The 15,022-nt window shown below is 37.2% G+C and overlaps 1 protein-coding gene across 7 annotated transcripts in view; it reads right to left on the minus strand.

Moving 5' to 3' along the window:
* The window catches only part of Fbxl4 (F-box and leucine rich repeat protein 4), a 107,377-nt gene extending 102,839 nt beyond the window's left edge, over positions 1–4,538 (minus strand). For all 7 annotated transcript variants that reach the window (XR_007350947.1, XR_007350925.1, XM_048812171.1 and 4 more), the window contains exon 1: positions 4,389–4,538. The gene's annotated coding sequence lies outside the window, so the exon portion shown is untranslated. The remainder of the gene's footprint in view (positions 1–4,388) is intronic.
* Between the last annotated feature and the right edge of the window lie 10,484 nt (positions 4,539–15,022).

Genomic DNA, 15,022 nt, shown 5'->3' on the forward strand with positions numbered 1-15,022 from the left:
AAAAAAAAAAAAAAAAAACTTACTTCAGAACATAACTGCATTCCAAAAAAAATATATTTCAAGAGTACAGTTTGTTGAGTTCTAACAAAAACAAACAATCTAAAGATTTATATGTAGCAACAATTCCCAATAACCACATTATTTAAAAAATATGAAAAAATACTAATAAATGATTTACCAAGTAAATAATAGTCACAATATGTAAGAGCTATTATAAATCAATAAAAGAGAAATTCAACAAAAAATAAAAGAAGGATATGATCATGCAAGAACAAAAAATACAAATGGCCAGTAAACATACAGATAGATATTCAACCCCATCATTAATCAAAGAAATGCAAATGACCACTTCATCTTGATAGTAACTGTTATATGAGATAATACTTTACAGAAATATCAATTTCTACACGTCTTAACAGAGGCACTGATCTTCTTAATTTCAGATTATCTTTTCTATACCATTTATATAGCAAACAGCCTTGGGATATAAAAAGAGGTCTTCCTCTTGAGCAGTGGGTAAGTTTACTATACAGAAAAATGATGTTTCCCTCTAAGGCAAAAATCAGGCATGTTTACTTGTACTCCACTATGAAAAATTCAGATTCTCTAAACTCAGGAGGAAACCTGCGGCATGTGCTAGTGTTATCTGGCCTTTGTCACATCATCCTGTAGAAACTGGGGCACCAGGACTCAGCACAAGATGATATGCTCTGGCTGCCATTACTGCTGTGTTCTTTGTCTCTGACCCAGAAGACTCATGTCTTCTGCCAGCAAACTCTTAGCTTGCAAGCTGGATACAATTGTAGACTCTTGGCCATTCTTAGCAATGATATATGATGGCAAAAGGAGCATTTTTATAAACTGTACATGTCTACTCTTAACAACCTTTTTGAAGAGCACTATGGCAGAATCTCTGAGATTTTAAAAAAATATATAGTCTTTGACCCAGCAATTTAAGTATTTGCACTAAAGAAAATGAATGTGCAAACATATACTGTAGTTCCCTCACCTAAAGGAATAAGTTTCAAGATCTCAGTGGATGCCTGAAACCGCAAATAGCAGGGAACACATGTATATACTTGTTCTTCTCATGTACACATATCTATGACAAATTTTGACCTTTTCACTTAAAGGAAGCACTTGATACCTTCTCTTGGCATATCTGAATTCCCAGCATCACTACTACTGAGTTTTGGAGCCATTAGTAACACACATACATACATACATACATACATACATACATACATACATAAAAGGGTTACTTGAACACAAGAATGGCAAAACTATGCAGTTGATCTAATAATCATGATGCTACCAAGTGACTAACAAGTGGATGGTGGATACAGCAAGGATGTGCTGGACAAAGATATGATTCATGGAGTAAGCATAAGAGTTCATCATGCTACTTAGAATAGTGTACAATTTAAAACTTATGAATTGTTTAGTTCTAGAATTTTCCATTTAATAATTTCTGACTAAGGCTGGACTGTAGGTAACTGAAACCATTAGAAAATAAAACTGGGGCTGGGGATGTGGCTCAAGCGGTAGCGCGCTCGCCTGGCATGCATGCAGCCCGGGTTCAATCCTCCATACCACATACAAACAAAGATGTTGTGTCCGCCGAGAACTAAAAAATAAAAATATTAAAAAAAAAAAAAAGAAAAGAAAACTGAAGGGGAAACTACTGCACATACAAAATGATCCTGTAATTTTGTTTATATTATAAACACAATATAAATTTATACTAGTCTAAATATCAACAGAGGATTGGTTCAATAAATTTTGGATTATTCCTACAATTAAATGCCAAAAAGACTTTTTTAGAGAACAAGATATCGTTGAACCAAGCATGGTGGCACATGCCTATAATCCCAACTACTCAGGAAGGTAAGGCAGGAGAATCACAAGCTTGAGGCCAACCTGGGCAACTTAGCAAGATCCTGTCTGGAAAAAAAAAAATTTTTTTTAAAGACCTATGAATGTAGCTCAGATGTAGAGCATTCCTGAGTTTAACCTACAGTATCACAAAAAAAGGACAATATGTTACATGAACTGACACAAAAAGATGTTCCTCAACTATGACTAACTAAAACTTGCAGAAAAATTACACAGAATAGACTGCCAACTATGAAACAAATGTCGATTATACTCATTTTAAAATCTGGAATGTAAGAATAAATTATTAAACAGTGATGACTTTTGTGGAACATGGTTATTGGACAGGTGGGCACAGAACACTATCACATTTTCCTTTGGCTATTATATGTACTGCTTAATTTTTAAAGAGAACATACATATTTATTTATGACCTAATAGAATTTTTAAGTATTTATTAATAAGCAACACTTGAAAATGTATTATTTTGGGATATCCAGTTGAGATGGTAATATAAAAATGGACACAAGGCTGAGGGATCACTTATAGAAGTGATACTGAAAACAGGTATAGAATGTCCTGTTTTGTAACTGACAAAGAGACATATCACAGGTACTAAAGACAAAAAAGCAAAGTCAAAAGATTTGCACATTTTTAATCAGGCTGCTTCTCTTATGTACAACTCTAGGGAGCAACTCTACATAGTGAATACTGAGTGAGCAACAGAAGGGATTTGTTTAACAAGCATTACTAATTCAACTGATTGTGGTAAAGGCAAACCAAAAATATTAAATTCCAACATAGGCAAGAAACTTAGGGGGCATAAGATGTAAAGAAGGGGACTTAACTTGTCCCAACTAAATGAGTTCATTCCCAAAATATTTAGGAATGTGTACAATATACATTGTTCAAATTGCTAGAAATTAGAACATATTGCAAAGTTAGAGTAACAAGAGTAGTGTGGCATCATCACAGAAAGTCAGAATCACTGCTGAACAGTTCAGAAAGAGTCCCAAGAATACACAGGAGTTAGCGATATATACAGAGTACTTATCAGAAGGGAAAAAGAGAATTCAACAAATGATGTTGTCATCACTGGTTAACAGCAACAAAAAAGGTGTAGTCTTGCTTCCTACCTTATATATAAATAAAATCAACAAGAGTACTAGAAGAAAAAAGAAGAGGATATTCATATAAATTTAGATGATAAGAGGCCTAAGAGGACACCAAAGTTAAATTCATGAAGTTAAATGGCAATTGTACACTACACCAAAATTATGAGAGTAAGACAATGATACTAACACAGAAAAAGAAAGGGCAGTTTTTGTTAGATGACCACACACACACAGAAGTGAAAGATAATCTGTTAACATTGTTGTTTTTTTTTTTTTAACTGTATCATGGCATAAGCAAAAGAAATTAACCACCTTATACTCAGCTGAACTCTCTGATTTTCAAGTCAGTAACAAAAGGAAGGATATGAAAATGCAGGGTTCAGAAAACCCAAAATTTGCGACAGCAGGTGACAAGTAAAAGTTGGTATTGAAAGTATTAAATGAATCCAATTCAATCCAATTCAGTGCCTACTATGGGGTGATGCACACTGCCACTAGAGAGAAAACTTTACTTTCCCTCAAGAACTTAATATCTGATAAAGGTGCCTTGAGGTAACTGGAAAAAGGCCCCTGTATTCAACCAACAGCATGAGGTGAGTTTGACGAGAAAAAGGTACCCATATTCTGAACTTAAGAAACCTAGGACTGAATGCAGAAAGCAGAAAAGTCAGCTTGTATCTTGAGACAGACACAAGCAAAAAACCCACACCTGGTGAAGTAGTGAGACCTCCAGGGCACAAAGCCAGACACAGTATCAACTATCAATGCAACTACCTGGCCACAAGTTTATATCATCTTAACTTCTTTCCAAGTAACTTGGGGGTGGGGGGGGGAGTCTTTGTGGCAATGAGCTTTTGGGCCAAGGAAATACAAAACGACCCACACTGCAAACATGTGCACAAGGACAAGTGGATGGTCATCATCAGATTCTAGGTGCACCCCCAAACTCGGAAACGAGGTTGCAACCAGTCATCTTGTGGCAGTCCAGAAGAAAGGCATGGGCAGAAACCAACAGATGTCACAGGGAAATAATGGCAGCAGGTACACCAGCAACAAGTTTTCTTCAGCAGGCAAGTGGCTCAGGCTGAAGACCAGGTCAGGAAGGAGCGGCAGGTGTGGGCAGCCCGCAGACTCCCCGGTGTCAACAACTCTGCGTAGTGCTACGACTCAAGCCCTGCAGGGACACTGGTGCAGGGAAGCTGCGCCCTTGGCACCTAAGCAGAGTTCAAAGGTCCCAGCAAGCCCCACAAACGCCGCACAGCAGGAGGCGGAGGCGCGAGTGGTGGGGGCCTCAGCCTCACGCCCACGCTCCCTCCAAACAGCTCGCCGCCCGGCCCCGCCCCAGCGACGAAGGAAGACGGAGACCCGCATGAGGGAGAAGTAAAGGAAGGGCCGTACCCTGCAGGGTCCGGGAGTGGCACGCGCCGAGGGCTTCACCCTGGACCAGGAGGCGCGGGAAGGCCTGGGCGCGAGGCCGCTCCCAGACTCTCGCGCTGCGGCACTACCGCTGCAAGCCCGGCCCAGCGCGACCCGGAAGGAAGACAGGGAGGCCGGGGAGGGGCAGGGCTGGAGGAGGAGCGGGGCTCTGGGCGGGGCCCAGAGACGAAGTGGGGCGGGGCTTGGGGGCCGGGCGAGCGCAGCTCGGGCCGGAGGGGCTCGCAGACTTCCGCAACCCCCTCTTCTACGCCGCGGGGAGGAGCTTCTTGCTGGCTTCCTAGCGTACTAGTGCCGTAGAAATGGTCCAGGTACGCTGGCTACAAATCCTCTGGTGGAATAATGCCTTCCAAATAACAGCCCGTGTAGAAGTTCTGCTAGGGCTTCTTCAACCCAGAGTTGGTGGCTAAGGTGATGCATAGCTATGCGTGAGACCCGTCCACAGAGGAAAAGTAGACTATGCATCATAAGTGTTCTAAAGGCATAATTCACCAAACCTCTTCAGCCCCAGATTCAAATCCTTAATGCAGGCCCATTTCCATCTTAACATAGATTAGCCCATAACCATTACCCCTGATAAAGAAGATGCTCTCACCTTCTCTTTTAGTCATTTTCATTTATTTTCATTAGTTACAGTATGACCCTTTCTTTAGCTTGGATATATTTATCTTGTTACAAAGTTTCCGTTAAAATGGAAAGTTTGTAACAATATGTTGAATCACACATTATTTGCTGTCTAATTGCTTGTAAAAAGGCAAAATAGTAAGGATATTTACTTATGAATTATGTAAATGAGCTGACCCAATATATGATATGTAGTGTAAATTGTTTACGAAAATGAAATTTTTAAAAAGGAATTGAAGTTTAATCCATAACCCTCATCCTTGAGTGTGACCAGCACTGAATGACTTTCTTTCTAAAAATTCAATATTGGAAAGGAGAGAAAAATAGTTTTATTTCAGGAGCCTGATAAACATAACCTTGATCAGACAAAGGTTAAGACAATCAGTAGTAAGTCGATAACATGCACTCCGATATGGTGTTTTGAGAAGGGCATTCTACCTCCTTAACAATAGGAGAAAGTGGATGAGCAGTATATGGGAACACTCTGTCACTGCAACTTTTCTGTAAACCTAAATCTGCTCTAAAACAAAAACTGAATTAAAATAAAAAGGTAATGTATTAATAAGTTAATAATATTAATACTGACCCTTTCATACTTGCTGATGAGTCTTAATTGAATTGATGGCTATTAAGGCACTCAAGTCCTGTTTAACCGTGGCAGTTTCTCATTTCTAACATAATTTCTAAATAATTTTTTTATTAATGTGTAAAATTTATTCAGAAAATGGCACAAAATATGTAGAGTTTGACGAAAAGTGAATGCATTTGTGTACTCACCAATCACATCAAAAACTTGATAATTTACTAGTGTTCAGAAGCTAGTTATATCTGAGTTTTTAGTTTTGGTTTGGTTCTGCCTTTCTAATCAATGATTTGTTTACCTTTATTTTTGTGGACTTTTATGTGTGGTTTCTATGAAGTTTCTTTCTTTTTTTCTAGCTTGAGTTTTTAGTAAATAAATATACTAGAGTTCATTTATTTATTCTATTCTTGATGGACATTTAACTGTTTTTACTTTTGATTATTGCAAAAAAAAATACTATTAATATTCTCGTTCATATCTTTTTGGTGTATATATTTTACATGGCCTTCTGGGTTTTGATCTCCTCAGTGTCTAAGAGATGTGGTAGTTAATGCTGTGTTTTGTTTTGTTTTGTTTTGTTTGTCCAGTTTTTATTGTTGTTTTGTTTTGTTTGCTTGTTTTTTGTACTAGGGATCAAACCAAGGGCCTTGTATAGTCTTGTTTTCAATGGCATTTAAATTACTGCTCGGAAAGTAGATAACTTCAAATTTAAAGAAAAGAAAAGCCTAAGAGGAAGTGCCATTTCTGTAACTAGATGTAATTTTGATCATTATTGTTCAGTTGACCCTTCCTCCAACTTTCTCATCTCAAGCCGTGGCCATACTTACTTTGCTAGGCAGAAGAGCCAAGCAAGGTCAAAAAGAAAAAAAAAAAGGAGGATGATGTTTATCAGTTAGTGATGGTCCTGATTTAGTGGCTGAACTATTGCTTCGTTATTAAATGGAATGTTGTTTGGAGCTGAATAGCATCCCACGCTGTAACAGCACTATTACAAATAAAGAAAGTCTCAACAAGGCTTAATTGTGCATAAAGTCACCAGCTCAGCAAGCTAGTTATGATCCATTCTATGTTGGCTTCAAAAGTTACAATGTTCTACTCAAGTGGGGAGGCAGCCAAAGAAGCAGCAGTTTCAAAACTCCTCTTTGTCCCAAACTCTTGAAACACTGACCATTGTATTTTCATTATTTTCAAGTGATTTTTCTTTATTTAAAATGAGATGTTTATCAACCATAAACTTTCTGAATTGTGAGTATGCATGACAATAAAACTCCATATCATTCATATATATATATATGTGTGTGTGTATATATATATATGCAAAGAGAGCTGAAAATGTCTTTACAGTAACCCTTTGGTTCTCTAGCATTAGTTCCCAAGTAAGTTTTCTCTAGAAAAGACCTTTCAGAAAATACATTTTATACACAATTCAGCCCAAAATCATGAACCACCCCATGATTTTTTAAACTAACTAGTTTGTTAGAAAGTGGAGTTCGGTCAGTAAGATCAATGATATCAGTTCCAAGTTTTTAATATGCCAGTAGCCAAAAAGCATGAATAATAGCAAGTGGAAATAATCATCTAGTTTATCTAAAAACTAGATATCTAGTTTATTTAAAAACTCTTATAGACCCTAAAAGTTTGCATTTTAATATTAATATTTCACAACATTAATCTAAAAATGGTCAAAGCCAATGAATAGAAAAACCAGAATTTTAAGCAAGAAGAAAGTTCAAAACTCATGAAGCCCAAACTTCTTTTTTTTTTAACAAATGAGGAAACCGAGGCTGAAAATGTTAACAAATTCCCCAAATCTGTGTTAGAGCTTTCAACGAAACCTAGTTCTCCCAACTTTAAATCAGAGTTTTGTTTTATGATAACAGATTACTTTACAATTCATTAAAAACTAAGCATGCCAAAAAAAAACAAAACTTCATGATATATAATTCATGCGTCATACACTTTACTCAAAAACAGAGTGTTCAATGTTCTTTTCTACGTTACATTTTTTTTATTCTAAATGTAAAAAAAAAAAAAAAACAATTAAGCATGCTCTTCTATTTCCATAACCTTGAAGTAATTGAATACAGTTGATGGAAAAGTTGAACTTGGAAGCAGGAAGACCTGTCTATCCAGTCCTGCCTTATTAGTAACCCTGTGATCTTGGATAACTAACAACTTTCTCTGAACTTATTTGCACCCCTATGAAATGTGCCTAATTCACAGACACTGGAGAGATTTAAAACAGGTCATATATGTAAAATCACTTTGTGAGTGATACAATAATATGCAAATGAATTTTGCATACTGTTTTTATTAATATTTATTATAATATTAATTGAAAAATATTAGTTGAAAATCCATAACTGAGGACAAAATGTCAGCATAGAACATTCAAGTTCATTCTACTCTAACCCTTTTAATTGTCACCAAAGAAGAGAAAAGTCTAAAAGGAATGGATGACCTACCCAAAGATTTATAGCAAGTTGCTTGTAAAGCCAAGACTTTAGTATGTACTCCTCCTAACTTTTAGCTTTCAATGAAAATTTTCTAATAATTTAAAAAAGTGAATACTGATTAAATCAATGGGATGGCCTATAATAATTTGACAAAACTTAGAACTGCATTTACACAGACCTACAAAGAATATCTTGATGTATATTTAAAAAATAAAAACATAATCTGTTCAGATTTTTTTGTACCATTTTAACTTGTACTTTCTTTTTCTGTGGCTTGCATTATATCCTTAAAAATTGAGCATTAATGAAGTTTGTCAGTGGTTGGAGATAATATGGGAGAAATATCACATGGAGGTAGAGGACAAACTAGATCATCTTCTGAGATAACTTCACTCCTATGGTATCAGGGTGAGCAGAACCTACAGCCAGGAAAATAAAGCTGATAGCTAGGAATTCGGGTAAGACCAATAGAGGTTACACTCCTCCTCCTTCCTCCTTTTTCCTTTCTTTAAGTGAATATACTTTTAAAAGAGTCCCTGTGTGTCTACATTAATATTAGGCAAGTCTCTGGGTCTATTTACAGAATGACATGGCATCCATAAGTTATGGGTCGGTAAGGGTTGTCTCCCCAATAAGTTCATGTGTAAGACAATGTAAGAATGGTCAGAGGCTAAATGATTAGGTTATGAGGGCTTTAACTTAATCAGTAGTTTAATCCACTGATGTTAACTGGGTAGGAAGAACTAATTCACAGGGGGTGTGCCTGTGAGGTTTATATTTTGTGCCTGGGGAGCAGAGTTCTCTCTGCTTCCTGTTGCTATGTTCTGAGCTGCTTTCTTCTACTATGCCCTTCTGCCATAATGTTCTGCCTCATCTCAGACCTAGAGCTATAGAGTTGGCCAACCAAGCACTGAGAACTCTGAAACTGTGACACCACAGGAATATGAAAATTTTCTGTTCATACAGGTAAATCAAAAGTGATAAGGGGTTATCTGAGAGTTTAAATCTGAATGTGACATATACTTCAAGATTTCAACTTCCTGCAACTATTTTGTTCACAGTAGAAGATTTGAGGAGACTGGATTGTATAGATAAACTTTCAGTGTTCATTTATCTGTACCTTTGCACAACCATGGCCCTTCCCTGTGATAACACAGCTTGTGTATTTTAAAAAAAAATACTGAATAAAATTATTCTCTGGGTTACCATCTACTTTCAAACATGAAGAAGTTTCTCCTGTTTTTGTCATTGAGCCATAAATATTTTTCTATACCCTTAATATAAGTAATATAACTTGCATGGTAAATATGAATGATTTAATAGTAATTTATTAAGTGTAATTTAAAATGAAATCTTTACAATAATTGGTGAAACTTTATTATAAAGTTTCTGCTAAACCCAGTATCCTTCAATGATGGATTTTCTTCATCCAGCAGCCCTATAACTCTTTTGAAGTTTGTGAAAGGACAATTTTTTTATAATCTGATAAGACCCTAAAAGAACATCTTTAAATATCATCCTTGTGATACTGAAACTATTTGGGGTTTCTTGGATAGATTCTTCAGTGCCATGTTTGAAAAAAAAAATTCTTTATTTCAAAGTCATTGAAAAAGAAATAAAAATGAGTTTTAAAATAAGCTTTCCTTTTTCCCAGTTAAAAATTGGTAGGAGGTTTTCAGAAGTTTGAGGAGAAATTGACTTAACCTTTTCAATGGGCTTACCAAAATGTTACCAAGGATAAACCTCCATATTTTACACACTGTTCTCTTGTTTTTTTCTTATCATTTTGGATTTTGATATTGAGAGATTTGATAGCTTTAGAGTAGGAGGTTTTTCTTCTAAATCAAATGACTAACGGAACATGCCACTAAGAAGTTGAGAAGCCAGGAAGAGCTTCTGGGCAGCATTCCCACTTCCACCTGCCTCCTGGTCTCCTGCCTCTGGGGATGCCTGCTACTGCCAGGACAGCACAGACAACTTGAAGGTGAGCCAGATGAGATTTAACAATGGTCTGTTGGGATCGATCCATTATAGAACCAAGCACTTTATTTACTATTTACTAAGTAGATTGCCATTCATATAGTGTTGAGCCATTTTATAAGATAAAAAAAATCTGAAGCTAATTTCATTTATGCATGTCCTATTTCCTTAATTACAAATATATTTCCATAGCCTTTAGAGCATCTAGAATTACCCTTAATGCAAATACCTCTTTAGACTGAGAAACTAATGTGACTCAATTTTTAAAAATAAATAAATAACAGCAGCTTCTACCTCAAGGCCTGTCCTAAGGAAGGGGGTGTGACCCTTGTCCTTGGAAAAACCCACAGAGCACTCCTAAGTACATACCCACCCTGTTGAGTTGTTTGTCTGTAAATAACAGGAGAGGTCTGCCAGGTGTCCCTGACTCAGTTAGGCTAGGTGAGGACCCATGGCAACCCCCCTAGCAACCTCCAATCAGCATGAGACAGGGAAAATACCTGGAATGCCAGATGACCCCCAAGTAGTTTATGGTGGTTGATAACATGTTGGGAAACCATGTAGTTTAGCACGTACACCCCTCGTGGCCTAAACCAATCAGTTCAAACGAACCCCCCTCTTGTACTAGCCAATCACCCCTACCCAACTTGTTCCCGCCAGTGAATGTGCTAATCAATGTTAAGAGTTGTTGTTTGATTTTCCAATGTTAAGAGTTGTTGTTTGATTTTCCCGCGGTATGGAATGATTTGCTGTGTGATGTTGTGACGCATAGTCCCCCCCAAAACCTATAAAATCTCACTGAACAAAGGACCAGGACTCACTCCCTGGGACCGCTGCGTTGGGAACGGTTGTGAGTCCAGGCTTGAGCTTGCAATAAAGACTCTTGAGAGTGCTTGCATCGGATTCGGCTCCTGGAGGTCTATTGGGGTCCCAGGAATCTGGCATAACAAAACAACCAACACAAGTACTTAAAATACAGAATAATAGATTTTTCAACTACTTTCTTTGAAGGTCACACTTTGATGAGTGGTGGGGTTCATTTTTGGTAATCATAATATTAGTAGTTTATTACTAGTAAGAATTTATGTTCATTTACTTCTTACTAGTGAATAAATTCTTACTAGTAGGACCTCAAAAACAAATTATTTGTAGTCTATTTTTGTCATGCTTTGAATATGAAGTGTCTTTCAAAGACTCATGTATTGAAGCCTTGGTTCCCAAAGATGTTTAGAAGTGGAGCTTTTGGGAAGTGACTGGAACAGGAGGCTCTGACCTCATCAGTGGATTAATCTATTGATAACTGGATGAACTACTGGGGCAGGGTTGGAGGAAGTAGGTTACTGGGGGTATGCCCTGGAGACTAAATCTTGTCTATGGCCACCCCTTCTTCCCCACTTCCTCTGGGCCCCCGGGCCCCTCCCTCTTTCCTGGCTGCCATGAGCTGAGCTGCTTTCCTCTGCCATGCCCTTCCCCATGATCTTCTGCCTTATCTCAGTCCCAAAGCAATGGAGTTTGCCAACCATGAACTGAAACCTCTGAAGCCACAAGCCAAAATAAATCTCTTCTAAGTTGGTTTCCTCAGGTATTTATCAAAGTGAGCAAAATATCTGACTAACACAATTCTATGTCTGTGCTTTCAAGTATGGATAGGAATCTAAGCAAGCATTCTTTAATATGAAATGCCTGACAAATACCAGTTGTCATATAGGCCAACACTTCTCAAATTTTCATGGGCTTATGAATCTTCTGAGGATCATGTTAAAATTAAGATTTTGATTATGGGTGGGGCCTGAGTTCTGCATTTATAACAAACTCTCAGGGATGCAGATATGACCAAATTCTGAACTACATCCTGAGTAGAAAGCTTAAATCCACTTAACTTACAGAATACTATATCTAAACTATGACAACCTGCTATGAGCCAGTAGTTTCACAAAGTAACACCTGAACTTCAACTGGAGACTCAAGAAAGACAATGGGTGGACTCTTGTTAAACAGTTATTGTTGACTCCTTTAGATAGTTTTGGATTTCTTGGGAATGGTGAGAGGTAATCCATATTCTATTTTCATTTTTCTATAAAGGCAAATGCAAAGTAAAAACCTATGAGGTGATGGGATGCACAAGTAGGCATCCCTTTAATCTCAGAGGACTATAGCTGACCTATCTTGCAAGCAATTTAGGAATCCAGTAGTCAGTCTTAGAATTTGGGGGATAGAATTTTGGCATATCTATGAATATGTAAGCTTGACCAATTTAACTTTTGTATCATCACATCTCCTGCTGTTCCAATCTGGCCTACCTTTGTCTTTACCACATATAACTGTAGCACAATGCCTTAGAAATGAGGGCATAAGAAAAACATCAGATTTGTTATTCATAGCAACAACAACTCCAAGTCCAGACAGTTCCAAAGTAAATCTGAGCAAGGACTTGCTATGACTTTGTGACCAAAGACTTAATGTTCTCATACCTTTAGTGAGTTCTGGCACTTTATCAAACCTGTGATATTGACTAACTACCAGTAATTGCTGATTTATGGGCGTTTTCTTCAGGAAATGCAGCTTCATCTTCTGGAAACATGTTCAATCAGTCACTTCACATTCTCTGTAAGCTTTGCTGTTTACATATCTAAGCAGGGGGCATCTTGCTTTCTTACCTGTTGCTGCTGATATGATATGTTGCACTACTTTACTTGCTTTAAGTTGTCTGTTTAGAAAAACAACCATATTTCTGTACACTCAGGGAGGGGAACTAACTGAAATATAGCATCTGGAAAAGAAATTTTACTGTTCTATAATTTTCAGAAGCACTTAAGAAGTGAAGGGTAATGATGTAATTAGAAGAGTCCTAAAAGGCATCTACTCCAAGATGACAAATGGGGTCAATTTCAAGTGCCATAAAGCAGAGGAATGCTGGCAGATATGCCTTTATTTTCCAACCCAGATCTAATACCAATGCTAACTTCTACTCCATGTTTTTCTTTTCTTTCCTTTCCTTTTTATTATCTGGAACTGTAACAGTGTTCACTTTATGCTTTGAATATAATCCTTACTGCTCTGCCACAGCAACTTATTTTTAAAATGGACATGTTTCTTTCTCTTCCTCTTTTCCTGCTCTTCCCTAATCTCTCCCCCTCCCTAATCTCAGGGGAAACAGGGTTACCTTTCTTCCCCATCCTAGGCAGAGTTATTTGTCTTTGAGTACACACTCACCATAGGAATGAAGTAATCCAAACTTTGGGGAGGGTATTGAAAGATCTCAGTAATGACTACCTCCCAAATTAACAAGTGAATTACAACTCCAGAGAACACTGGAATGTAGCCTTTGAGTCACCTCTTTAAAAGCCCCCTGCCTTTGGGACAGGAGTCCCCTGTGTTTCTCCTTTGCTAGCAAAGCAATAAACCTTCTTTTTCTTTTTTCTCAAAACCGTGTCCTCATTATTAGATTAGCATCTTGGACAAGGACCAAGCTTTCAGCAACAGTATCCACTACCTACTGAGGAAAAATTAGGGTCATGTTAAGAGCTGAGGATGATCCTTCCAAATTCATTTAAACTTTAAATTCCCTCTATCCCTTGTCTCATTATTAACCATCACCTAGGGCTTCATAGAACCATATCGCTGGCAACCTTTGCCCTCCAATATTTCCAGCAAAGCTTGCATTACCACTGGATGTTTTGTACCTGATTCCATGGTCATGAATTACCAGGTTATAACAATCCTTAATCCATTCTATAAAATGTCTATGACCAAGCTACTTACGATATTTGGACACATAGATGTAGCTCAGGTTTCCATCTATATCCTTTTCCTGAATTGGGGACCCTAGACTCCTGGAAGATGTCACCTCCTTCATATTCCATCCTTTCTCATTCATTTCATGTAGCACTGGGAGGGAAGCAGAGGTTGGTGACAGCATCATTGGGACCTTACAATAACTTGGATGTATCCAAGTATGGAAATGTCCTGTGTATTTCTGGATTCAGGAGAGTGCTAACTGCAGTCAGAATGTTCAGAGTTGATGTAGATGTTTTTCGGGTAGTGTGACCTTGGCTGTGTTACTTCACCTTTTTGATATTTTGTCAAGTGTAGATAATGGCAGCTGCTCTTAAATGTGGTTAATCAAAGAAAATATGCAAAAGAACTGTGTTCTCTCAACAGGACAAGCTCTAGTCTATATAAACACAAGGAATTATTAAGACACTGATATTTTCAGACTAAGTCAAGTGTGATTGAATTTTGAACCATTAAATGTGCCTGTTCAGTGATTCTGTTATGGGTGGGCTGATTCTTGATATGCTAATGAAGACCTATGTATAGTTTTCTTGATTAACTCATGGCTCAGGGCTTGTTACTTTAAGCACCAAAACAAGATTCAGTTTTTTGAGGCATTGCATCCAATATCTCAATTATTCATTTTAGGAATTAGTGTAAAATTAGCATAGACCCCTGTTCATATGGAAATAGATGGTTATGTTAATTGGAATGCTGTAGCTGGAAAAATTCTTGCATAATGAAAGGACTGATATTAATATCTTTGAATGGAAGATGTATATCATATTGTTAGTAAGATATAATTCATTCATGCATACTTGTTATTAACAATTATTTTATGTAGTTTATCTCACTCCCTAAGTAGAAGCTATTCAATATATCTAGCAAATATTTTGAAATAGCAAAATGCTAACTTATTTTTAAATGTAAAAAAACTATGTTAAACTATTAAAATTTTCTTCTTCCTTTTCTTATATTTTCTATCATATTTGATGTTCAAATTTTCACATTTGGCTGTTAGAAGGGTTTGTTAATTCTTAATCAGAATTGAATAATCAGTGGAACCCTCCACCAGCTATCTGGGTTAAACATTAGGTGTGTATTGTGACCTCTCTAAAATTCCTTGGTTCTCCCAGGTTGTCCCTTAAAGACGTTTCTGAATTTATAACAAAGTTAAGCCC

Source organism: Marmota marmota, unplaced genomic scaffold (genome assembly GCF_001458135.2).
Source record: "Marmota marmota marmota unplaced genomic scaffold, marMar, whole genome shotgun sequence".
In the NCBI taxonomy this organism is placed as follows: domain Eukaryota; kingdom Metazoa; phylum Chordata; class Mammalia; order Rodentia; family Sciuridae; genus Marmota; species Marmota marmota.